General features: G+C 40.6%; 1 protein-coding gene across 31 annotated transcripts in view; it reads right to left on the bottom strand.

Annotated features, from left to right (window-relative positions):
* Nucleotides 1–26,971, bottom strand: part of LOC112259973 (receptor-type tyrosine-protein phosphatase delta) — a 600,208-nt gene that overhangs the window by 334,779 nt on the left and 238,458 nt on the right. For all 31 annotated transcript variants that reach the window (XM_024434700.2, XM_042328371.1, XM_042328363.1 and 28 more), the window contains exon 7: nt 11,215–11,259. The gene's annotated coding sequence lies outside the window, so the exon portion shown is untranslated. The remainder of the gene's footprint in view (nt 1–11,214; nt 11,260–26,971) is intronic.

Below are 26,971 nucleotides of genomic sequence, written 5' to 3'. Positions count from 1 at the left end.
CCGTTGTTGTCCTCGGACTGTATTGCAGATTGAATTATGATGGTGTGTACAATAAATTACTTCAAATGATGTCGTAGAGGTATTCCAATGTGATGCTTTGATGGGAAGGAGAATCCACAACGTGAAAATTAGAAACCATCTAAATGGCTGTCACTACAAAGAAATCTTGGAAACCATTGTTGTCAACAACAACAAAAAATGACTCGGCCTGCTGTAGTCACACTGGTGGACTCACTCAATACCTTTGAGCGAAATTGAATATTGATTGGCCCAAAAATACATTCAAAGCCTCGGTAAATGTTCCTTGTTGTGAGGGAAATATATACTGGCTTTGATCGTTTTATTGTTAACCCTGATGGGTGGCTCTTAAAATCGATTTCCCTACCAAGTTATTGCTCTTTTTTCTGTGTTTAGCTAAATAAGCTGTTAGCCCAGCAGATACTCTGGCCAGCTAAAAGGTTATTGTTGACTCTGCTTCAGAACAAGGATGGCAATAAATTGACATTGTGAAGTTCTTTGGCTGTGAGGTCGTGCAAGGCTTTTAAAGGATTTCTAAGCGCATCGATAGCAATTATATTTAAATGACCCAGAAATGTATTTTTTTTAAGATGATAGTTGGCGTGACTGTTCAAATGCACCCATTTGCTGTTTTGATGGTATTTTGACCTTAAATTATTCATTTTTTTACAGCATATATAGACAAACTACTATCTGAAAATTGCCTTGCTATGTGATAGTGATTTGTGGTTCAAGAGGTTTCTTGGAAAAGGTTGCAGGATCATCATTATTAGGGTCATATTTAAGTGGTTTGTATGATGTGTTGGATGTGGATGAACTAGGAGTGTTCTGTTTGTGTACATAGAGTACATTCTTATTGGTTTGTCTGACAGTTGAATAAGGATGAACTAGAGGCCTTCTGTTACTGTACATGCTCTAGCATGGGAACATTAATCTCACGTGTTATTTAATAGATTGACTGAAACAACTCTCTAACATAGCATTATAATGTCCCCAATACCCACGGAGTTGTTTGTATGGATATGTCTGAACTAACAACAATGCATTGCACACACGTCTAGATGGGAGAGGCTTTACGGACAACTGGGCAAGTCAGTTAAGAACAAATTCTTATTTTCAATGACGGCCTAGGAACAGTGAGTTAACTGCCTGTTCAGGGGCAGAACGCCAGATTTGTACCTTGTAATCTCGGGGGTTTGAACTTGTAACCTTCCGGTCCAACGCTCTAATCACTAGGCTACCCTGCCGCCCCGATTGATTTGATGACGTACAGTGCATTCGGAAAGTATTCAGACCCCTTAACTTTTCCACATTTTGTTACGTTTCAGCCTTATTCTAAAATTGATCCAATAAAAAAATGAAAAAAAATTTATGCCAATTTATTAAAAGTAAAAACAGAAATACCTTATTTACATAAGTATTCAGACCTTTGCTATGAGATTCTAAATTGAGCTCAGGTGCATCCCGGAGTCACCTCTTAACTGTTGATGTTGAGACTGGTGTTTTGCAGGTACTATTTAATGAAGCTGCCAGTTGAGGACTTGCGAGGCGTCTGTTTCTCAAACTAGACACTCTAATGTACTTGTCCTCTTGCTCAGTTGTGCCCCGGGGCCTCCCACTCCTTTCTATTCTGGTTAGAGCCAGTTTGCGCTGTTCTGTGAAGGGAGTAGTGTCACGTCTGCTCCCGCTCTTCCCCCCCTGGCGCTTGAGGGAGCCAGGCTGCCCTGCATCACGCACTCCTATCATCTTTTACGCATTCCTGCCTTCCCTCGTCACGCGCATCAGCGATATTGGACTCACCTTGGCTCACTCATCACCTGTTATTACCTCCCCTATATTTGTCAGTTCCCCAGCTCTGTTCCCCGCTTCGCATTGATTGTTTTTTGTTTTTGTTTTCTTCCTGTCTCTTTCCATGCCCGTTTCTTATTAAATGTTTGACTCCCCGTACCTGCTTCATCTCTCCAGTGTCAACTCATGTGACAAGTAGTACACAGCGTTGTACGAGATCTTCAGTTTCATGGCAATTTCTGCATGGAATAGCCTTAATTTCTCAGAATAAGAATACACTGATGAGTTTCAGAAGAAAGTTATTTGTTTCTGGCTATTTTGAGCCTGTAATCGAACCCACAAATGCTGACGCTCCAGATACTCAACTAGTCTAAAGAAGGACAGTTTTATTGCTTCTTTAATCAGAACCAGTTTTCAGCTGTGCTAACATAATTGCAAAATGGTTTTCTAATGATCAATTAGCCTTTTAAATTGATAACTTGGATTAGCTAACACAACGTGTCATTGGAACACAGGAGTGATGGTTGATGATAATGGGCATCTGTACGCCTATGTAGATATTCCATTAAAAAATTGCCATTTTCAGCTACAATAGTCATTAACGTTTCCAGCTACATACAACAATAACAATGTCTACACTGATCAATATTTTATAAATTTGCAACAATTTCTAAAAGCCTGTTTTTGCTTTGTCTTTATGGGGTATTGTGTGTACATTGATGAGGTAAAAAAATGAATCAATTTTAGAATAATGCTGTAACATAACATGGGGAAAAAGTCAAGGGGTGTGAATACTTTCTGAAGGCACTGTATGCCGCGCAGCCAGAGCCGAATGGAGACCAACGGAGACCAACTGATTCGATTCAATGCACTGTATGCCGCGCAGCCAGAGCCGAATGGAGACCAACGGAGACGAACTGATTCGATTCAATGCACTGTATGCCGCGCAGCCAGAGCCGAATGGAGACCAACGACCAACGGAGACGAACTGAGACAAACTTCGATTCAATCCACTGTATGCCGCGCAGCCAGAGCCGAATGGAGACCAACGGAGACGAACTGATTCGATTCAATGCACTGTATGCCGCGCAGCCAGAGCCGAATGGAGACCAACGGAGACGAACTGATTCGATTCAATGCACTGTATGCCGCGCAGCCAGAGCCGAATGGAGACCAATGGAGACGAACTGATTCGATTCAATGCACTGTATGCCGCGCAGCCAGAGCCGAATGGAGACCAACGGAGACGAACTGATTCGATTCAATGCACTGTATGCCGCGCAGCCAGAGCCGAATGGAGACCAACGGAGACGAACTGATTCGATTCAATGCACTGTATGCCGCGCAGCCAGAGCCGAATGGAGACCAACGGAGACGAACTGATTCGATTCAGTCAGTTCAGTCAGTCAGTCGTCCTTATGAGCCCTTCCCTGCTAGCTAAATTATAGACGTGGCTATAAACTTCAGCAAGGATTAGAAATTTGTCTGCCGAAGTTGGGACTTGTTCAGAATCATTCCGTTTTTATCTGAGAATTTACATTTTTTACAAAAATGTAGACGGTAATCCTGTAGTTTTACATTTTTTTGTGTGAAAATCACAAATGTGCTTTAGCTGTCACCCTGGCCTGATATTGGCTACACTATCTAGCTACTTCCCTCTCCTTACCATGGCAAGCAGGAGCAAAGGACACTGTGCCCTGTGTTGTTGTGTTGCAGGGTTGCAGCATAATCTATCCCCATTGAGCAGAGTAGACTGTATCACGTGAAATAACAGATGGTTACTAGTACCAAAAAACAATATTATAAGTTATTTCTCGTGTAGGCTGTTATCTTACTCCAAATAAAATAAAGTTGAATGGAACAAACTGGCCACTTTATCTCCATGTGATACAGCTGCCCGGTGGGAAGCACGAACCTCTTCGCCCAAACATATTGCTTCGCTCTGGGACACCTGAGCTGAGGATAACAAGCACCTCGATACAACAGTGATGCGCTGGTCATTCGCAACGGCTTGTCATTAGCTAATTGGCATGTCACGGTGCCACCCAGATGGTGACCAATACTAAGTTATTTCTCCCTCGCCCATCAAAATAAACATTACTTTCTTGTTTAACTAGTGCCATGCTGCTGTTGTTGCCAGCTAGCCAGCATAAACTAGCTTGCTGGGAAGGGCTAATCAAGACGACTGAAATGACTCAACAGAATCCATTCATCTCCACTTGACTCAGCTACACGACATATGTCCTCGATTTGGGCACCAGGCGTAAAGCCTCCCCTCTGTACATCCAGGCTGTATCACATCCGGCCGTGATTGGGAGTCCCATAGCACCCCATAGCACACAATTCGCCCAGTGTCGTCCAGGTTTGGCCGGGGTAGGCCATCATTGTAAATAAGAATTTGTTCTTAACTGGCTTGCCAAGTTAAATAAAGGTTATTTTAAATTTACTGAAACAACTATGTAACATGGGATTATAATCCCCTCCATACCCAACTAGTATGCTTTTGGTCGTCACTATATCATTTGGTCAAAACTATATAAAAGTTCAAGGTGAGCAGATTATTTGGTGGCAGTTTAAGTCATTCTCTAAACTAACAGTGTTTCATCTCCCACTTGTAAGCATGTCATCTGTTGTGCAACCATTTTCTTCGCTCCCCTTTCAATCTCTCAGTCACCCTCTCTCTCTCTTTTCTCTCTTTCTTCCTTCCTTCCCTCCCTCCCTCCCTCTGTCAGTGTACAAGTCACAACCGAGCCATCCATCCAAACCCCTAGACCATGAAATTAGCTTAAGACATAAAGCGGTGAATGACACAGGTGTGGATACAAATGAGAACATCCAAAGGAAGAAGTGCAGATGCGAGATGTGCGACACTGTAGTGGTTAAGACATTTAGAATTACATGTCACAGCTTACTTATTCATTTAATTTGTGCCTAGTCTTTTGGGGGCTGATGTGTGTAATGTGTATTCCAGAAGCTAACGCTAGCTTGGTATTAGCACACGCCGGAGAGCTCAAGGTAATTCTTGTGAGAAACTCATATTCCCGCCTCTCATTTCCCAACGAAAACTTTTGATGTCGTTTAAGCTTGTCCGCAATTCTTCTATGCGCGGTATAAATTCTGACACCTCCTCCTCTATCCCTTTTTAACGTGTTCAGATATTCAAATATTCTATTCATCCCCTTCTTTAATAATTGTCTCCCGTGTACAACTAAGATTTGGAATACGACAAGCCCCGGGGGAATCATGGTGGCTATTGTTTGCGACAAAGCATGTTAATGTACCTGCGAAGCGTCTTGACTGACACCGATGTAAACAAGTCCTGTGATAGTGAGGATGATGAAAACATCTATTGTGTGTTCTGACTGTGTGGTTTTGGGCTGCATGACATGGACTGGGCTTGATTGTCGGCACGATTAGCAATTTAATAATGTGGGAGTTGTTGAGAGAGAGCGATAGAGTCAGAGCCATGTTAATATCCACAGTCAGTTGGTTTTGTCACAAAGGGGACGCGAGTGAATGTGCCAAATGAAAGGCAGACATTTCATGAGATGAGAGAGTGACATTTATACAGCAGGCCTTTTATGAGATATTCTAATTTAATGTAGATTTAGTGACATACAGTAGATGTTTTGCCCCTTTAGCCAAAGTCATGCAATAAGCCAGGGGCGACAAATCAAGGGGATGTGAGAAAACACTGGTACCATCTGTGTATTTCATTGTTCTATTATGCCCATGGGGCGGCAGTGTAGCCTAGTGGTTACAGTGTTGGACTAGTAACCAAAAGGTTGCAAGTTCAAATCCCCAAGCTGACAAGGTACAAATCTGTCATTCTGCCCCTGAACAAGGCACTGTTCCTAGGCCGTCATTGAAAATAAGAATTTGTTCTTAACTGACTTGACTAGTTAAATAAAAAGTTACTTTAAAACTGTGCAGGTAGGAGTACAGATTAAGCAAAAATGTTGCTGTTCTTGTTGAAACCATTGAATTGTCAGCATTAAATGGAAATGTATAGATTGTAGGCCTACTGTGTTGTTTTGACTAGTTGGAAAAACTCCACCTCTAGAGAGAGAAGGAATATATTACAGCTCAAGAATGCTAGAATGTTATTGACTATTGGCATTTGTCATCATAGGCATTGACTCCATTCTTTCCGTTACATCCTTCTTCATGATGGGCAAAGGTTTGCTGTCATCTATTTTCCTTCAAAAACCCTTTGAGTTCCATTAAAGCCGTATTCAAAATGTGTCGTCCAATTACCCAATCTCGACAAAAGGGAACCGCATATTGAAAGGGGAAAGTAAAAGAGGTACATGCAAAGTGTGAAGGTATCTCTTTTGATTGATGGGACCTTTTTTGGTGTGTGAAGGGGAGAGTCGAGAGTGTGTCCACCGATTAATGATCCATGGCGTTTTTGAATGATTACTAGCGGATTTGTCTCGACACTGAGAAGTGAGTGTGGAATTGAAAAGCTAATCAATTGCTCCTTTGCTTGGGCAAATGATGGACTAATGATTACCTGCTATAATGTGATGCTGCCATCATCTACATATGGATACGCCTGCTGTGGAGGCTTTGTAGAATTAATATGTAAACAATGTGAAGAAGCAATACCCCATCACTAAAACAAAAAAACGCTTGGCATAAACCAATGAATCCCTTTTTACTGGCTTGTTCATGTGACACCAATATGTAATAAAGGTGTTATGCATGACTTTTCAACAAATGTATAATATTTGGAAATACAAAGATCCCAAATAACCAATACAGCAGTCTCTAGTGCAAACAAGACTATTTGCCTTCGCAATTCAGTGTGGAGTATTCATTGAACTAGCAGTATGTATGAGTTCCTATGAAATGTGTTGGCCATAACAGAAATCTGCTCAATTAGTTTGTCCGGGGTGAGTTGGATGCAAATAACAGGTAAAATGTCCATCCCGCCTAACAAATTATAATGAATTTGGGCGACATTGGCTGTTTGAGTTACAGTGGAATGATGGGTTACTAGGCGACAGTGGCTTAATAACTATCTACCCTGTTTGAGTTACAATGGAATAATGGGTTACTGGAGAACCATCTTCAGAAATAAAGCTGACAGTTATATAGTGTTGTACAGTACATTATAGAAGTACAATATAAATGAGGATCCTAATGAGGTTATTCTGTCAATACGATGCTGAATTATGAATAACAATCTGGCCACACCACTGTGGTGAATTGATTGCTTTTATTTAGTATCCCCTGCTAAATAGTATATTGTAGATACGGTTAAAAGTTTTTTATTTCTGTCTCGGACAAAACAGGTCCAAGTCCATCACACGCTTGCTTGCACATATGCGCACACACACACACACACACACACACACACACTAATTCAAACACAAGCACTTGAGGGATGCCCAAGGTCAAGAGGTGTTCAAGGCGTGCTTGGCAAAAATCATGACACCAGCAAATATGTCATGACGTTCTCTTTATTTACATGCAAGTTGCTGTCTCAGCCTGTTCCATATTGTGGTAATTTCCCATTTGAATGTCATAACGTCATAACGGTTATTGCAGTCGTTGAAGCGAACATTAACCAGCCTTCTCTCTTTTTGCCCTTTTTTTAAAACAATCTATCTTCTCTCTCAGATGAACCTTCTATCACTACCTTTCAATGCTTGGCTGTCTGTTTATTTTTCTCTACATATCTCCCTTTTCTCCCTCTCCACTATAAACTCATCCTCTCACTGTTTCTCCACTGACATAACTATCTCTGCCAACATTTCTATATCTCTCCAACTCTTAGAATCATCCGCTCTCTTCAAACTCAGTATATTTCCTTTGCTCCCTCGCTCTGTCCATCAACCTCTCTTCCCATTTTTCTCCTTGACATTAATGGTGAAATGAGGAGAGCTACTTGTTGTTCTCTCCATCTTTTCTTAACCGTAGGGGAAAACGATCGCAAAGTTCCCCCTGAATAGCTCTGTAAAATGGGTGTTTGACATTCCCTCCCAGAGATGGCCCGGCGCATTATATCACAAATAATTGGAGTATATTACAGATATGACATGCTGATGGCAGGGTGGGTTCAACCCCTCACATCTGCCTCTGCCAAGCGTGTACACAAAGCTTGCATTTTGTTACAGGCACGTCTCTACACTATACCCGGAGAGAGGCTTCCTTTCTCTGCTCTCTCTGCCTTACTCTCATTCTGTAATCAACAGTGATTCATCTCTGACACGTCTTCGTAGGATGGTACAGTGTTCAACAGGGGCCCTTTGAAGCCAAGTTGTTTTTTTTTTGTTTTTTGTTTTGCGGGAATGACATAGCCAAGCTAAGAAAGATGGATACAGAATATAAGCTGTTTCTCAGAATTGGGGCCTATGACGTTAGTTGAGGCGATGTTGGTGGAGTAGGCCTGTGTCATCATGAACAATGGGTCACATCCAGACAACCTCAATAAGACCCTACACCCTAGATTAGACCCTACTGTACATCTGAAAGGACTAGAAAGGTATAAACAAATTCCACCTCTGATTAGCCTATCAAAGGGCAAGGGAGAGTTCATGCTATATTATTTCCCGTGTGATTTGTACATGTGCATATAGGGAATAGTGGTTCGAGATTGTTTTTGGACCAGCCGATGGTTTCCTTAATAAAAAGACTTCAGCTATCAGGGACCTCTGAGTAGGTCAGTTTGTTATCATCAGTTGACAATCTGACCTTGTGAGTTCAAACAAATGTGACAAGATGAGTCCTTCTTTAAGCATGCTACAAACAGGGAATTGTTTGCAACTTCCCTCTCTTAAACTGATCCAAGTCCAGTCTCATGAAATGTTTACTTCCATCAACTAGTGTATTTTGTATAAAAATTGTGGCTAACTTACAGCATCATGTACAGCACACAACATTCTAGTAGGAACTACATAATCCAAAAGGCCATAAAAGGGAAACAGATCAATATGTTGCAAAGAAGCATTAGATAATCTATTCATCTTTCTAAGGTATAGTTCACTAAACTTTAATATAAACTTTTCTACACATATAAGTTAATTTGTCCCAATACTTTTGTCTCCTAAAATGGGAGGACTATGTACAAAAAAGTGCTGTAATTTCTAAACAAAATACCATCAACTTAAAACTGATCATCTGCACTTAATTTTCGAATCCAAGGTGCTGGAGTACAGAGCCAAAACAACAAAAAATGTGTCACTGTCCCAATGTTTTTAGAGCTAGATATATATATATACTCAGTGTGTGTATTATGAGTACTCTGTCACTCGATTCTATCTATCAGCAATGTTTGGTATTATAAAGTACATCTTTATAATAGTGTAAATGCTAGTCACACGAGCCTCCGCAATCTCCGAGTCATTCGGGATATTTTGTTGATACACCCCAGTAATTCAAAGTGATTATCGTTAATATCATTCATATTGGAAGACATTTCAGTGCAGCCTGCTGAAATATTCTCATATCCGGCGGGGCTGGCGCAGCCACTTTCACAGCGACGACAGCAATATCGCGTGTGCTTTGAGTTTATGCAAAGCACACCATCTCCCTTCGACAGTGCTCAGTCAGAGAGACCGTGGCAAATATCATTAAATGCTCTGCTAACATTTCTCTCCATCTCTCTTTCTTACCCTTCCCTTTTTTTTGCTGGCTATCACTCTGCAGTGCACAGGGGAGAGAGAGTGCATTGATCAGCCAAAGTGAGTCTCCGAGGTGACTCCGCCTCTGAATGGGAATTGCTCATTTCACCTGGGTGCCTAGCTTAGTGGGGCTAACGGGGAGTCACACCAGGAGGGAGTAGAAGCCGAGGCCAGGGCCCCCGGTCAGGGCTTGGCAGGTGGGAGATAAGAGCTTTGGGTCCACTCCTCGACCAGATAGTGCTACTAGAGCTCCCCCTCTCTCTCCATTGCTTTCTTACTGGCTGGCAGGATGCTCTCTCTCTCCTTCTCACTCTACCTCAATTGCTCACGAGCACACACTGCTACATTCGCTCTCATTCTCCCTCTCACTGTCTCGCCTTCCCTACACATATGTGAGAGACTAATAATACATTTGGCATTCTAGTGAGTCAGCCTTCCGTTCTCGGGCTAAAATAAAAGTAAAACATGGGGCCTTTATTGAGTTTGAAATCACTAACAGTGGACATCCCAGTACAAATATTCAGCACAACACTAGTTGCCCTGCTAATGTACCATGTGTCCACAATACATGGACACATGGTACACAATACACACAATACGTACACAATACAGCACTAACATGATGTCCAAAGCAGATGTTTAGACAGCAATTTATAAAGGCAATTAAAACATTTAGCAATTTTAGACGACCAGCTATTTTTACGTAGCTATATAGGGGTGTAATGTTGTCACATGCACCGAATACAATAGATGTAGACATTACCGTGAAAAGCTTCTTACAAGCCCTTAACCAACAATGCAGTTCAAGAAATAGAGTTAAGAAAATATTTACTAAATAAACTAAGTAAAATATTTACATTTGGTTAATTGTTCAGCAGCCTTATGGCTTGGGGTAGAAGCTGTTAAGGAGCCTTAAGGAGCCTCTCCTAGACTTGGCACTCCGGTACATAGCAATTTAAATATTGTTATTTTCAACAGGGATTTAGTAAACCATTAACAAAGCTTTGGAACAATCTTAACAATAAATTGCAACATAATGAACCAACTTCACTGCCAGTGTTAATTCAACATGTCCTAAACTTTTGTGGCCTTAACATGCATCCCTGCTGCACACCTAATTCTTCACAAGTCCACCACGCAATCCAGCCGGTCACTTAATTTCCCTACTTCATTCTCCAAATGTTCCAAATACATCATCCTCACCAGCTACATCCTTATACAGTCTATCTCTTCTAGTCTGCCTCCTCTGTGACAGTCTCATCACGATCTATCAATCAGGCTTCTGAAGCCTAGCACACAGCACAAGGCATGGCCAGTCTGGCCTCATCAGAGCCAGTCAGTCTCCCTCTCCATAAAAGGTTTGGCTTGCCAGATCCAGCCTTTTCTCTCCACTAACCAAGGGAGAGATGGCAGAACAATGACCTGATCCGAGCCATCTGATTTGCGGTTGATTCCGTTTCTATGTAAAAGATTGATTGAAAATTGCTTCCAGTATGGACTATTTTACGCTTGTTTTCAATTCAGACACAGAACATTATCTGAAATGACTGCTTTTGAAATGGAATTAATCCCAATCCAGGGGCTAATTGAAATGGTAATTAACAAATTGTGTTGTTATACCCATTGTGGCAAATCTATTGTCAACACTGGTTGATTGTGTGGGACCAGTGTCAGCCTTGTTAACCCATCCAGGCAGCTCTGGCACTCAACGCATGGACATAATGGCTCCAAATTGGCAATCACATTTCAACACACCACATCCATCTCAAAATCGTACCTCCTCTCAAGCCTCATCCTGTGGTTGTCGTCTCAGGAAAGAGAACTGGAACGACAAGAGAGAGAAAAAACAAGAAACATTAATGATATAACCGCAACATGATATCTTGTCACAGAAATAATATTATTAAAGCATATCATCATATTTCAAAGTTGATTTGTTTTTAGAATGAACCATTATGTAACAACAAAACAACATTTTATCACTGGTACCATTTGGGTGCCAAACTCTCGCTTGGCGGGTAACACACAAATTTCATGCACAATCCTAAAAATGACTTAGCAGAAATATTGATTGGCTTTGTGGCATATAATGAAAACATACAGTATGTAATTACATTCTCCTTAAAGCAGCACCACAAATTACACTTGTGGAGTTGATTATTTACTGTGCCGGGAAGATTTTCTCAGGCTATTTCCTGCTAAATGATACGGTGCCCATACAAGCCTGTGGACTGATATTCTTGTAAATATTAGCTGCTTATTGAACCAAAAGGGAAAAATGTGCTTTAGGTTGTTCCGACAAAATTATGCAGTAATAAAAATTAAATAAAAATTTCCAAATTGGATGCACCCTAATTTCAGTCGTCATGCTTCAAGGTCCCTGATTTGGCCCTGTTTTTCATCAATGTTCATTACGAAATACTAGTGGTCATGACTGAAGGCAAACATGAGTTGTCTTGGGGGTGTGGTTTGATGTGGATATTTCTTGGATGTGTCTTTGCCATTCAATCACAACAAACAAAGCCAGTATTGAGTACAGTGAGGTAAACTAAGCTATGGAGAAAACTGAGTTTTGAAGTTGAGGACTTCTTCCCTCCCGACTGACTCGCCATCTCAAGATGGTCAGCTAATTCAGTTCTATGCGTAGGCTAAAGCCTTCGCTGCCCTTGTGTTAAGCCAAACTGACAGCATCTAACTAGCAAGGCTTGGTGATAGCTGCAGCATGCTCTCCTATCCAGCTGATATTTATGTGTCAAATCTTTTATGGCAAGATAGCAAGAGCCAGTGTTTAGAATGTGTTTCATAAGACACTTGTTCTACAACATCTGGCTATGAAAGCAGCTGGCAACTCAGTTTCAACGTTTCATCACGTCATGTCACCACATGTTACTGTGGAAATGGTATCAACTGTGAATTGTCCTACAACACAATCAGCTGTCCTACAACACAATATTCTATAACTTGCTAGTTTTGTCTCGTCTCTCCTTATGTCCACTGTTAGATATTTCCCGGGGGACAAATCCTAGAACTACTAGTATCCCTACAACAGGCGTAGGCTACATGTGTAAATTGCACCATCATCTCCCAGCATGAGTGCAGATACATTTATCAACAACAACAAAAATGGATGAGTGTGTTTGTTACAAAGACAAAACATTTTATGCTGTAAATATCATATTGATGTGCTTATAATGACAATATGCCTAAACATACAAATAAGTTGTGTTTAGAGTACAACTTCAGATGTCTAACCAGAACAGCATTTGTCTATTGTGCCAAATATAAGGAGTTGGTTGTCATTCACAGCTCTCGAGGTTCTGTCTTCAAGTCTCCAGTGGGTGATAAAGTCCCATCCATGACATACAGTTGAAGTTTGGGAGTTTATATACACCTAGGACAAATACATTTAAACTCAGTTTTTCACAATTCCTGACATTTAATCCTGGTAAAGAATCCCTGTCTTAGGTCAGTTAAGATCACCACTTTATTTTAAGAATGTGAAATGTCAGAATAATAGTAGAGAGAAATATTTATTTCAGCTTTTATTTCTTTCATCACCTTCCCAGTGGGACAGACGTTTACATACACTCAATTAGTATTTGGTAGCATTGCCTTTAAATTGTTTACCTTGGGACAAACGTTTCGGGTAGCCTCCCACAAGCTTCCTACAATACGTTGGGTGAATTTTAGCCCATTCCTCCTGACAGAGCTGGTGTAACTGAGTCAGGTTTGTAGGACTCCTTGCTCGCACACGCTTTTTCAGGATTGAGGTAAGGGCTTTGTGATGGCAACTCCAATACCTTGACTTTGTTTTCCTTAAGCCATTTTGCCACAACTTTGGAAGTATGCTTGTGGTCATTGTTCATTTGGAAGACCCATTTGCTACCCATTTGATGTCTTGAGATGTTGCTTCAATATATCCACATAATTGTCCTTCTCATGATGCCATGTATTTTGTGAATTGCACCAATCCCTGCTGCAGCAAAGCACCCCCAAAATATGATGCTGCCACCCCCATGCTTCACGGTTGGGATGGTGCTCTTCGGCATGCAAGCCTCCCCCTTTTCCCTCCAAACATAACGATGGTCATTATGGCCAAACAGTTCTATTTTTTGTTTCATCAGACCAGAGGACATTTCTCCAAAAAGTACGATGTTTGTACCCATGTGCAGTTGCAAACCGCAGTCTGGCTTTTTATTGGCGGTTTTGGAGCAGTGACTTCTTCCTTGCTGAGCGGCCTTTCAGGTTGTCAATACAGGACTTGTTTACTGTGGATATAGATACTTTGGTACCTGTTTCCTCCAGCATCTTCACAAGGTCCTTTGCTGTTGTTCTGGAATTGATTTGCACTTTTCGCACCAAAGTACGTTCATCTCTAGGAGACAGAACGCATCTCCTTCCTGAGCGGTATGATGACTGCGTGGTCCCATTGTGTTAGTACTTGCGTACTATTGTTTGTACAGAAGGACGTGGTACCTTCAGGTGTTTGGAAATTGCTTCCAATGATGAACCAGACTTGTGGAGGTATAAAAAAAAATCTGAGGTCTTGGCTCATTTCTTTTGATTTTCCCATGATGTCAAGCAAAGAGACACTGAGTTTGAAGGTAGGCCTTGAAATACATCCACAGGTACACCTCCAATTGACTCAAATGATGTCAATTAGCCTATCAGAAGCTTCTAAAGACATGACATCATTTGGGGGGAATTTTCCAAGCTGTTTAAAGGCACAGTCAACTTAGTGTATGTAAACTTCTGACTCACTGGAATTGCGATATAGTGAATTCTAAGTGAAATAATCTGTCTGTAAATTTTTGGGGGAAAAATTACTTGTGTCATGCACAAAGTAGATGTGCTAACCGACTTGCCAAAATAATAGTTTGTTAACAAGAAATTTGTGGAGCGGTTGAAAAACGAGTTTTAATGACTCCAACCTAAGTGTATGTAAACTTCCAAATTCAACTGTAAGTATTCACACCCCTGAGTCAATACTTTGTAAAAGAATCCCATATCCCAATTAATTGAAGCTGTTCTGAGGGCAAAAGAGGGTACAACTCAATATTAGGAAGGTGCTCCTCATGTTTTGTGCACTCAGTGTATAAACATGTGTGTTTCTTTCTAAATCCTGTCCAAACAATTGAATTAGCGACAATTAGACTCCAATCAAGTTGAAGTGACATCTCAAGGATGATGATCAAAGGAAATTGGATCCACCTGAGCTCAATTTGGAGTGGCATTGCAAAGGGATGGGAATACTTAGGTAAATTACATTTCCGTATTTCATTTTCAATACATTTGCAAAAAAATGTTTTAAAAAAACATATTTTAAATTTGTCATAATGGGGTATTGTGTGTAGATGGCACAAACAAATACAAAATAATCAATTGTGAATTCAGGCTGTAACAACAACAAAATGTGGAATAGGTCAAGGGGTAATGGATAAGTGCAGTCAGGTGTCAGGAAGGGTGGAGTGCATGACAGTCCATCCTGGATATGACAGAGTTTGACTCAACCCATGGGTCCAGCATGTGGAGTCCAATATCTACAGGCAGATGTGAGAGTCAGGAGGATGGCACTCTTCTCATAACACTCTGTAGCCTACAGAGTAATTCATATGAGAAGAGTGTAATTGCTAAATGTATGTAGATATTCTAAACAAAGTGTTTTGATACATTTCAAGTAACAGTTCCATGTAGAATTAACCATACTTCACATAACACTGTAGAAGCAGTGTCTCCTAATATAACAATGTGCAAATATTATACCTTCCTGTATGGTATCCCGTAAGACAGGAATGATCTGATATGTTTGAAGAATACGCAGGGTCCCACCCCCCTTTCGAGTCAATGTGTCTTGTTTAATTTTTATGCTGCTAGGAAGGTATTCAGACATCGGTATCAACCTGTCTTTTAGTCAGTGAACTCCATTTCAAAAGCATCTCTTCTGCCCATCTGTAGAAAACAAGGAAGAGTTGATGAGTAACACATGTATTGAAAAGGTGATATTAGTAAACACTTATGATGTACTGTCTTATTAGTAATGACCTTTTGACCCTTCTGAGGTGTTTGGCAACGCCTGATGGACATGGCAACGTAGATCAGCTCTAGTTACAGATACCTCCCATGTAGGAACCAGACTTTGGCTCCTATATCCAACCCAGCTCATATATCACAGAGGGAGAAAGACTCTCACCATACATTTTTTATTTTTGACCTTTATTTATTAACTAGGCAAGTCAGTTAAGAACAAATTCTATTTTCAATGATGGCCTAGGAACAGTTGGTTAACTGCCTTGTTCAGGGGCAGAACGGCAGATTTTTACCTTGTCAGCTCGGAGATTCAATCTTGCAACCTTTCGGTTACTAGTCCAATGCTGTAACCACTAGGCTACCTGCCGCCCCACATGGAATCCAACAGTAAATACAAGGTTGAACATAGCCAATCAGATATCCAGATTCACAGCTAATTCACAAGGGAGGGCCTCCCGAGTGGGCAGCGGTCTAAGGCACTGCATTGCAGAGCTTGAGGCGTCACTACAGATACGGGTTTGATCCCAGACTGTGTCGCACCTGGCCGCGACCGGGAGACCCATGAGGCGGTGCACAACTGGCCCAGCGTCGTTCGGGTTAGGGGAGGGTTTGGCCAGCCAGGATGTCCTTGTCCCATCGCGCTCTTGCGACTCCTGTGGCGGGCCGGCACATACACACTGACACGGTCACCAGACGGACGGTGTTTCCTCTGTGTGCCTTGCTTCCCGTTTAAGCTACCAGTGTGTCAAGAAGCATTGCGGGTTGGCAGGTACGTGTTTCAGGGGACGCTTGGCTCTCGACCTTCGCCTCTCCCGAGTCCGAAGAAGAGTTGCAGTGATGGGACAAGACTGTAACTACCAATTTGATATCACGAAAAAGGGAAGAAAAAAATATTTAATTTATTTCACAAGGGAGACATGCCGATATGCCGCTCAATCGGGCCCAGACATAGTCCATTGGCACAGTGGAAGGTGGCACTTCCTTACAAGATACTGTACAAGACACACAGATACACACAGCACTGATTACATTATCAATCGTGGTTAGGTGAATTCCAGGACAGAAAGTATTTTGACTATTCACTAGATCAAATGTGACCAACCGGATTCAAGTTTCCTCGATTATTCTGAAGCGAGACTGGTGTCTGGCCACTGCTCCAGCCTTCTGTAACAGCTCCTGATATGGCTGAGGCATTCCCACGACGCTGGTGAACAACAAATCCACCAGGTTTTGTACGTACCCTGTGAATATCATCACTCAATAAACAGTGGTGAAAAAGTGAGGAAAATAACTTTCTCTAGTTTCAAAGTAATGTATATGCTAATAGAGAGATCGTAACTACATAATATATTCAGGCCGGTGACGCTGACATTGTTACTATGCAACCAGTTGTGTACGCTGCTGAATGTTTACTGATACATTTTGCTATTTGCTACTAGAGTCATCGCTATATTTGTAGTACAAAGCCCCCAAATGCTAGCTACCTAACTTGCAAATCCGGGTTAGCTATCATATCTTTGTCCGAGTTTAAATGAGTTCGCTAGATAGAGAATGTTAGCTAGCCAGTTTGAGTTGAAACATTATTGAAAGCAAGCTGGCTACATCCTATGTTTAGCTAGCAAGGTAGCATCCAAGTGCCTGCCCTGTATTGACCCTAAATGCCAATGGGCTACAGTTAACGGTGACTAACACCATTCTGTACAAATTTACAGGCTGCAATGAAAACTAATGGGACTGTAGCGACTGTGTTGACATCAAAATCTAGGGTGTGAACTACGTTTCTATTCAAGGGTTGATTGACATGGTGACAATGGCTCAATAATATTGGAGAAAATTTGAAAAAACTGACCCCCCCGACGTTGTGACTTGTCATGACTTAACGTACAGCACGCATGTAGCAACTAATTCTGTGTCTTACAGCCTCTGTTCACCAGGTGTAGCGCTTCTCTCACCGTTTAAAAACAAGAAAGGGACAGGGACAGGTTAAGGGGGATACCTAGTCATTTTTTGCGTCATCACTGCAAGCCCTCATGACTCTCAAAAGCCGCTGTTCACATCTGAAGATAATTCTAGCGCTGCCCTAAAAACCAGATTAAAATTCAAAACAAACCTTCAAATAGGTATGTAATGACACATTATATAAACTCTTTATAGTGTTTTATTTACATTTTAGAGGTGATAAGGTGATAAGTTGGACAGATCGGGTGAAAAAAGCAGTTTCCCCACATGACATATCTCTCCCTTTCACTATCACGCAATAGGTTTTACTTCCCCAACCGCCATTTTTAGAAACACCAGATGGAGCTCATTGCTTTCTTGAATCATGAAGGGATGGGCTTCATGAAGCCCACTAGATTCATTTGATTTGGAAGTATTACGTTTTTTTGCCGCTAAAATAAGGTAAATTGTACGGACCAGCGCGATGTACAAAAGTGAGTTAGTTAGCGCTAGCTCTTGTTCGCAAGGTAATTAGCTAACGTGATCTATGCACATCTGCCTCTGACATGCAACATCACATTACACGTTAGCTACAGCATCATTCCCCTTTCATCTGTGTTCTCATTTCTAGCCTGGCTTGCTGGCAAATAATTTTGTATAACCAAAAGTAGCTACCATCTAGCTGGGTACCAGCTATCTACTTAGATAACGTACTCACCCACACCAGTGGTATGATGGTTGACATGCAGCAGAAGTGACCCTGTTGGTTGTCCATTGCTGGCCATCTGGTAATATTGTTGAAATTGCATCGGAAGTTTGCACCAACTTTATGGAAGCCAATTTTCACTCCTATTTGCCGAGCGAAATGTGCGTGAGTTGCACCCATACGCAGACTTGACAAAACATTTTCACATGGCAGCTGGGGGCAGACCACAACGTGTTGTCTCTGGACATTATTGGAAAAAGTGGGCATGTAAGGAATCCATATCCAACCCTTCAGTAAATTGTGACAAACTCACAAGGCTGATTTTCTGACCAAAATGATCCTATTTACACTTTGTAGTCAATTTTGACACTAGAATGAATGTTTCTGACTCTTATCGGTGACGCATAGGATGTTTAAAACCAGAGTAGTTGGTTCAAAGGAGCAGTTAACCTTTAAGAAGTTGTGATGGTAGTGGGTATAATAGTATGAGAAGGAAGGAAACCGCGCGGACATGAGTTGCCATGGCAAGACCACTGATGTGAAATTTGTGCGTGCAGTTATTATTTTAATTTGCCCAGGATTTAAATGAACATTGGATTAATCATATCTAGTACGTGAATGTTTGTCATAGCTGAGAAGCCAACCAGAACATCCTCAGATGTCTCTATTAGCATAAACCACTGCTTTCATTTAGATTAAAGACATTTTACAAGTAAACAGAGGATGGAAAAACGTGGTTATGCAAGTAAAAGTGGGTGGTGGAGTCTGCCCTCAAATCCTGCCTGAAACAATAGTGTGGGTTGCCGAGTTCCCCTTATCTACAGTATGTTCCCCTGATACATCCTGTCCATACTAACGAACACACAAATTAAAATGTAGAACAGGGGAATATATGGGGAAGGCCAAATTGATGTGGCCAGGAATACATCATTAGGACCCAATTTGGCCTTGTAATTATAATATTATCACAAAGATAACGTTCATTGAAAATAAATTACACTTTGATGGATTCTATGCCACAATATGACACAGATGTTGGGTTTGCTGAGGGAGTAAAAAATAAAATAAAAAAAGACCCAAAAACGAATAGCAGAAAAAGTGACAAGAAAGCTATCGGCACAGTTTCCTGTCCGAGATACAACCATATTTCATTACACGGCATTGAGGCTTAGGAGGCAATCAAGCATATTTAGCCTTCCTCGTCTCGGCCGGAAGCAATTATTACTCCCCAGTTTTTTACTGTGCTCCGCCATGGGGAAAATGAATCGCAGTACTTATCAGCTCAATGCATACACAAGTGACTGGGGGGAAAGGGGCTGGACAGGACGCGAGCCATAGGTTACCTTTGAATCCATTAGCTTTGTAACATCAGCACATCTAGGGGCGTGCGGCAAGATAACCATAAAACTGTCACCCAAAAAAGCATTGTTATTTGCATTAATATTGGACAGGGCTAAACAGAGATAAACATCAAGCAGTGAAGGTGAGGGTTTATGACCTGTAGCAGTGTGTTGCTGTCTGCATCTCTAAAATATCTGGCACTACACTTGTCAGGCTTTGTGGCTGATTATATGGTTGGCGATCAATGGCACTGCGTCATCCCTCAGCTCTAAACGCAAAGTATGGCATATAGGCCTACTCTAATCTGAATATAAATTTGTGGATCTCTTCATATGATCTGTGCTCTACGAGTTACAGTGATGCACAACTGTTGTTGTTGATAATATCACTATATTAATTTAGCCATAAAGCATTATAGCAGTATATCCTGTAAAGGTGTTATCAAATCAACAAATTTAGAATGTTATTTTTATTTGTTTTTGTTATGTACAATTTAAGTGAGTAAAGTGGGATATCAGCATACCTAATTTTGAAAATCAGTGAAAACAGATGTGAATTTGAGTAGTATAAGTTGAGAGCAGAGTGGACAAGGCCTAAATGACTCTAATTTGTGCACGGGTCACTGCTATTCAACAGAATTGAAGTGGGCAGGTGGATTACTTAAACTCTCAGTCAGTGGCGTATCAAAGTCTTTCTAAGACATCCCTCAGCTTCATCCCTCCTTCATAACCTGGAGTAATGAGACCCCTGTGGGATTTGAGAAGAGCCCGAAGGTAGGAAACCCGAAGTAGTTCAGGGAATCTCATAGGCCTCTATTAATCTAGTGAAATTAAACCCTTCTCAAAGGTTTCTGAGGGGACCTGCAGTGGACAGGTGGAGAAAAAGGTGAGGTCCTGGTTTAATCTTGGAAGGCACTTTAGAAACTACACCACTGATCTGGGGCCAGTGGCCTTCAGGTTTGCAAACAAGTATACATGCACATGCATGCTCCCTCGTACACACGCACCAAATCATTTAGCTTGAACAGACGCATCACCTGGCGTTCAAGTCAAACAATCTCAAATGAAGTGTTTCTCTGTAGTTGTGCTATGTTTAGAAGTTACATTATGCTTCCTAAATGTCTATGCATGGTGGATGTGTGATTGCTTTGAATGTAGAACAATACATTACAAAATACAGTTGAACTATCTCTCCAAAAAAACATAACATGATAATGGAAAGTAAACACCAACATATTAGATCTGAATACTCCATTGACTTTCACTTCAGAGGCAGTTTCCAGTTTCCAGTTCTCTTTAGTTTCTGGGCATCCTCCCCAAACCCATAACTCAAATCTCCCCCACTCCCCAGTGATTGCGCTGTCATAATCATCAGCATTTAGGCCTCAATGAGCTTGATTTACAAGTGTGGACATGGTAACAGCACGGCGCCAGGGGTGCCTGTCTCCTATCACCCAACCCAATTGTCCCTACTCAACCACTATGAGGCCTACTGGTAGTGAAGATGAGATTCCAAACAGCATTATTAGGAAAAATAAGGTAAGTGTGATCACAGTAGGTCTCCCTTGTGAAACTTTGACTTGCTTGACATAGTGTGGGATCCTCTTCCTGATGTATAATTTGCGAATTTTATGATATATAAACCATCATATACCTAGGTCATCCATTTACACCAGTATCTGAGAAAATGGGCATTATTATGTACAGTAAATTGTTGGAAGGCTGCTACTAAGAAATCATAATCATTTTTGCCGTTTTACCAAGGCTATAGATGCATTTCCAAGGTTGCATTTTTTTTTTACTCCTACATATATGACCCGTCCTTTTGAATGCAGTATTCAAAAGGACTTTGATCACGGTGGATAAGCGCGGCTACAAAAAAAAGCCATAGTAATTTGTGCTGTTTTACCAAGGCTATAGATGCAATTTCAAAGTTGAATTTCTTTACTCCATACATTTATGACACGTCCTTTTGAATGCAACATTCAAAAGGACATTCACCATGGTTGATAAGCCTTTGGGCAAACCCATAACACCTTTCTCACCCCCCTCATCCATACAATATTCTATACAACATATCATATTAGCCTGCATTAACCCACAGTTCTGGGCCTCTTAAATGATAGGCCACATAAATCTGGTTTAGAAACACACACAACAATATTTATATGTGGATTCCAAACCCCCTGTAGATAGCTCCCCTCGCTTATCACTGTTTGAATACAGCCAGCATTTTAAAAGCACTCGGCGTCTACGGAGGAAGAGTGGGGGTTATGCAGTTTTGTTTCGATTATTTTTCCAGAAAGATGGAGTTCTTAGCGGGGCCTCTTCCTTGGCTGAAAAATGTAATTACTTCTCCTTCATATGAAAAATAACATTCCAATGTGAGAAAATAAAATGACATTCCTTTCATCTACTCTGCTTTCACCAGGGATAGTTTAAGTCCATACCAACATGTAGATTGGACTTCTGTTGAATTATGTGTTGCAGGCAAGTCTGGCAATACAAAAAAATCCATGAAAGTGCATGGAAAATTAGATAATGGCATTCATGGATGATTGACAGCTTCATGGAGTCAATCGATCAAGGAATTATGGCAACATTGTTTAGTGAGGAATGAATGAATGGAATGTTCCAAATCAGAATCAGAGGAATGCCACAGTCATGAGGCTTCCTCTCCATGTCTTCCTTCCTAAGGGAGCCAATACGAGGCATTCAATGTATTGCTTCCAGCTATGTGTTTAGATCAGTGCAGGCGAAAGAGAGATGCATGTTGGAGAAGATAGAGAAAATAGGCCTTTACAGTCAAGAGAACTGACACGTCAAATGATGGCTTGAATGTCTTCAATAGAGACTGCATATTTATTCACTCTCAAGACACAGACAATCACTCATTTACTGTATGTAAACAGAATACACACACAAACACACATCACACTTCAACACATGGATGCACATGTATGCATGTATTTTCATGAACCACACATGACTCTTCTGACACTCATCATGTGGAAGATGTCTGTGATAAACTCAGGTATACGGTATATCATACTGTTGAGTTGGAGACACCATGGTTTAAGAATAAATGCAGAAATTCAAAATCAAGCAACCAATTGTGTCAGTCAGTATTTGTACAGCTTTGTATCAAGTAGTGCATCCTCAAAACAGCAACATCAATGACATTAAAACTATGAAACATAAGGCAAATTAATCAAATCCTCTTTTATCTAATCATCTACCTTCTACACGACTCGCTGGGTCTATTTTGGGGCAAAGAAATACGAGGCGTTATTTCCGAATGAGAAGAATATTGTCTTTCCATTGCATCAGATGAACAAGCCGGGATATGGGCTGAAATTATGCATGCTTTTGATGGACCTCAGGAAGCTGGTGAGGGGAGGATGGCACATAATAATGACTGGAATAAAGTGAATGGAATGGTATCACCACAAGTCAAATGTGTGTGTGATGTGTCGATACCATTCCATTAATGCCATTCCAGCCATTGCTATGAGCCTGTCCTCCCCAATTAAGGAACTACCAGCCGCTATGTGACGGACAGAATGAGGAATGGAGGTGGGGAGGCTTTTTATAGACAACACGGGTGATGGTGGCGATGTGAAAGGAGGAGAGGAAGTGGGAGATTCAAGATGCGCCATTCCAGAGACTCTCCCGCTCTCCTAACACGGTACAATGCCAACAGCATGGGCCGCTGAACAGACAGATGGTGAGGGTGGCGCCATCGGACTTGAGACGAGAGGAGCGATAGAGAGAGGTGGAGGAGGAGGTGGTGGAAAGAATAAAGCAACAAAAACTAAGGGAGGGAGGGAGGTTGGGGCAGGTGGGTTCGGGGGGACTTCCTTTGGGATAACATTCATCTTGTATGAGCTTCTTTGCATGTACAAATAGGCTTTGTACTTCATTACTGCATGAAATAAAAGTTGATTCTCACTGTCACTTTTCATTCCCGGACAAGGAGGGATGAAGACGTTGTCTAAGGTAAGAGACCTGGTAGTGTCTTGCAGCGGAGAGGGAGGAAAGGAATATTTTAAAAGTGCTAAAGGGGGAGTGGGGTCTTTCAGTGGCAGAGAGAGATGTTACATTGCTTGACTGCCATCTACTGGATATGTATTGAACAATATATCATAGAATAACGCTTATCCAAATTGTCTTCTTCAAATGTGTATTGACAGTGAGATTTTAAAGATCTGATAAAGAGATTATATCCCCCCAAATTTTTTGTGGTGCAGGCAAACTAAAAATGTATTAATTATTTGTGTATTAATATGTTTGTTAATTATGTTTATAGAAAATATATTCATGCTTTTCAATCTATAGTACATTGCTTCTGCAACTGCGTCTAAGATTCTCAGTCCATGAAGCAATGATATAAATTGTACAGTATGTATCGCCACGGACATATATATACAGTTTGAAAAACTCTGTACCTTGAAAGGTTACAATCTGAATCCCCTCCGTAACTGAAGTGGCATCACTAGTTTGATCCTAGATGGTTATTCAATGAGGAACAGCACCATCATGTGGATGTATTGTAATTTACTGATGGAAAAATGTACAGCCCTTACTTACCAGTGTAGTAAACGTACTACCTTAGCGTGTCTTCAAAGATAACACAGCACATGCTGAAATGGAATGAATATGTAGTGGTTACCCATATTCACCTTTCCAGCCTTGTTTTATGCATATTGGAGTAAACATGCGATTTTTAAGAGGGTTATTGTTTTGTAATGACCTGAATGTTCATTAATTGCCTCATTGAGAGCTGAGGAGTTAGTTGTTAATCTGACAACATCCATATTGATCCTTGTTCCCACTATTAATCACACTATGCTGTGCCAATAATAGGTGTAGCATAGGAAATCCATTTAGGAGCAATGCACAATGCCTTCAAAAAGTATTCATACTTTTTGACTTATTCCACAGCCTTACTTACCAGTGTTATTTTTTTCTGTCACCCATCTACACACAATACTCCATAATGACAAAGTGAAAACAGGTTTTTAGAAATGTTTGCTAATTTATTGAAAAGGAAATACAGAAATATTTGATTTACATCCCTGAAGTCAATATTTTGTAGAATGTTTGGCAGAGGTTAAAGCTGTGAGTCTTTCTAGGTAAGTCTCTAAGAGCTTTCCACACCTGGATTGTGCAACATCTTTCCATACTTTTCTTCAAAATTCTTTTAAACTGGTTATTGATCATTTCTAGCCAACCATTTTCAGGTCTTGCCATAGATTTTCAAGCAGATTTAAGTCAAAACTGAAACTCGGCTACTCATGAACATTCAATGTCTTGGTAAACAACTCCAATGTAGATTTGGCCTTGTGTTTTAGGTTATTGTCCTACTGAAATGTAAATTAATCTCCCAGTGTCTGGTGGAAAGCAGACTGAACCATGTTTTCCTCTAGGATTTTGCCAGCACTTAGTTCCATTCCATTTATTTTTCATCCTGGTAAGACTCCCCAGTCCTTAATGATTACAAGCACACCCATAACATGATGCAGCCACCACTATGCTGGAAAATATGGAGAGTGGTAATGAGTAATATGTTGTATTGGATTTGCCCCATACATAATACTTTGTATTCAGGACAAAAAGTGAATTGCTTTGCCAAAATGTTTGCAGTATTACTTTAGTGCCTTGTTGCAAAAAGGATGCATGATTTGGAATATTTTTTTATCCTGTACAGGCTTCTAACTACAATGTTGTTTATCCATCCTCAGTTTTCTCCTATCACAGCCATTCAACTATGTAACTGTTTTAAAGTTACCTTTGGTCTCATGGTGAAATGCCTGAGTGGTTCCCTTCCTCTCCGACAACTGAGTTAGGAAGGACGCCTGTATCTTTGTAGTGACTGGGTATACTGTTACACCATCCAAAGTTCAATTAATAACTTCACCATGCTCAAAGGGATATTCAATGTCTGATTTAAAAAAAAAACTCATTTACCAATAGGTGCCCTTTTTGCGAGGCATTGAAAAACCTCCCTGGTCTTTGTTGTTGAATCTGTGTTTGAAATTCACTGCTTGACTGAGGGACCTTACAGATAATTGTATGTTTGGGGTACAGAGATGAGGTAGTCATAAAACAATCATATTAAACACTAGTATTGCAATTTATTAATAAATACATTTATCGTTTATTATAATTTTACTCCCGAATTTAGGCTTGCCATAACAAAGGTTTTTTTTATATATTTTTGTATTATTAATTCCATTTATAAAACTTCCAAAACATAATTCCACTTTGACATTATAGGGTATTTGTATGTAGGCCAGTGACAAAACAAATCTAAATTTAATTGCAGGCTGTAACACATACTTTCTGAAGATACATACATGTGCATTTTACATTGTAGTGACCATGTACTGTACATAAGCTAACTGAAAAAGTTTGCGAAGACAAATACACTATGAATGTCATTACTTCAGAATCCATTGTAAAATATTTTCACCTATAGTCCACATCTCACATCCATTCGACAGTATCTACACAGTAGCAATCAAAAACTTTATAAATACTAATGTATGGTTAACTGAGTCTCGCCACTTGCATCAGCCACTCTTTTCACATCAAATTCATGCAGAGTACCATAGACTGCCCACGTGGAGCACTAGGTAAATGAAAGATCAGACATCTGTATTTCAAAAGCCAGAGAGACAGCGAGCCCTCAGCAGCCATGCAGTCTACTCACTAATGAGAAGTCAGACTCCAGTTATGCGTCATGAAAAATGAATCAGTCTTAAACACACAAACCCCCTGAATCGCCCTGAGACAAACTATGGGATTGAATTAAACTCATCAAATAATAACGTTCGACTGGAATTCCTCCTTCACTCATGCTTTCATGCTTTCCATTGAGTCTTCTAGCTAAACGAGTTTACCTAAAACTGCTCTCATATACTGTATATGTAATGCTCATAAATACTCAGGGTTATACTTGATAGGGGAACATGACTTAATAACAAATTAAAGCATTTTGGAACGCTGTATTAATTAAGTAGCCCAACTGATTCAAAGAAAAATTGACCTGGAAAAAATAGAATACTGTATATGGGTTTGTAGCTGCGGGCTGTTCCAGAAAGGTGGATCAATGAGATGGCCAGTTAACCATCAAACATTGCTTGAAATCACTTCAACAATAACAACAACCAATTTACAAATGTAGCTTTCTTAATCAACCAGACTTATATACGGCTGTTTATCAAAGTTAACTGGTTAATCGAATAATCCTTCTTTCTAGAATACCACATTAGTTGAGAAGTAATCAAGATAAGCTCCTAAACATAATAAGTATTCTACACCAATCATAATTAATTTATTCGGTTTGTGTTATCGTAAAATATTCACAAAGCCCTAAAGTCAATGTTTCCTGTCCACTGAAGGTTTAGCTAGCAAAGCCCTAAAGTCACTGTTTCCTGTCCACTAAAGGTTTAGCTAGCAAAGCTCTACAGCCACTGTTTCCTGTCCACTGAAGGTTTAGCTAGCAAAGCTCTACAGTC

This window comes from Oncorhynchus tshawytscha, linkage group LG10 (genome assembly GCF_018296145.1).
Source record: "Oncorhynchus tshawytscha isolate Ot180627B linkage group LG10, Otsh_v2.0, whole genome shotgun sequence".
NCBI lineage: Eukaryota > Metazoa > Chordata > Actinopteri > Salmoniformes > Salmonidae > Oncorhynchus > Oncorhynchus tshawytscha.
This window is presented reverse-complemented; position numbering and strand designations above follow the sequence as displayed.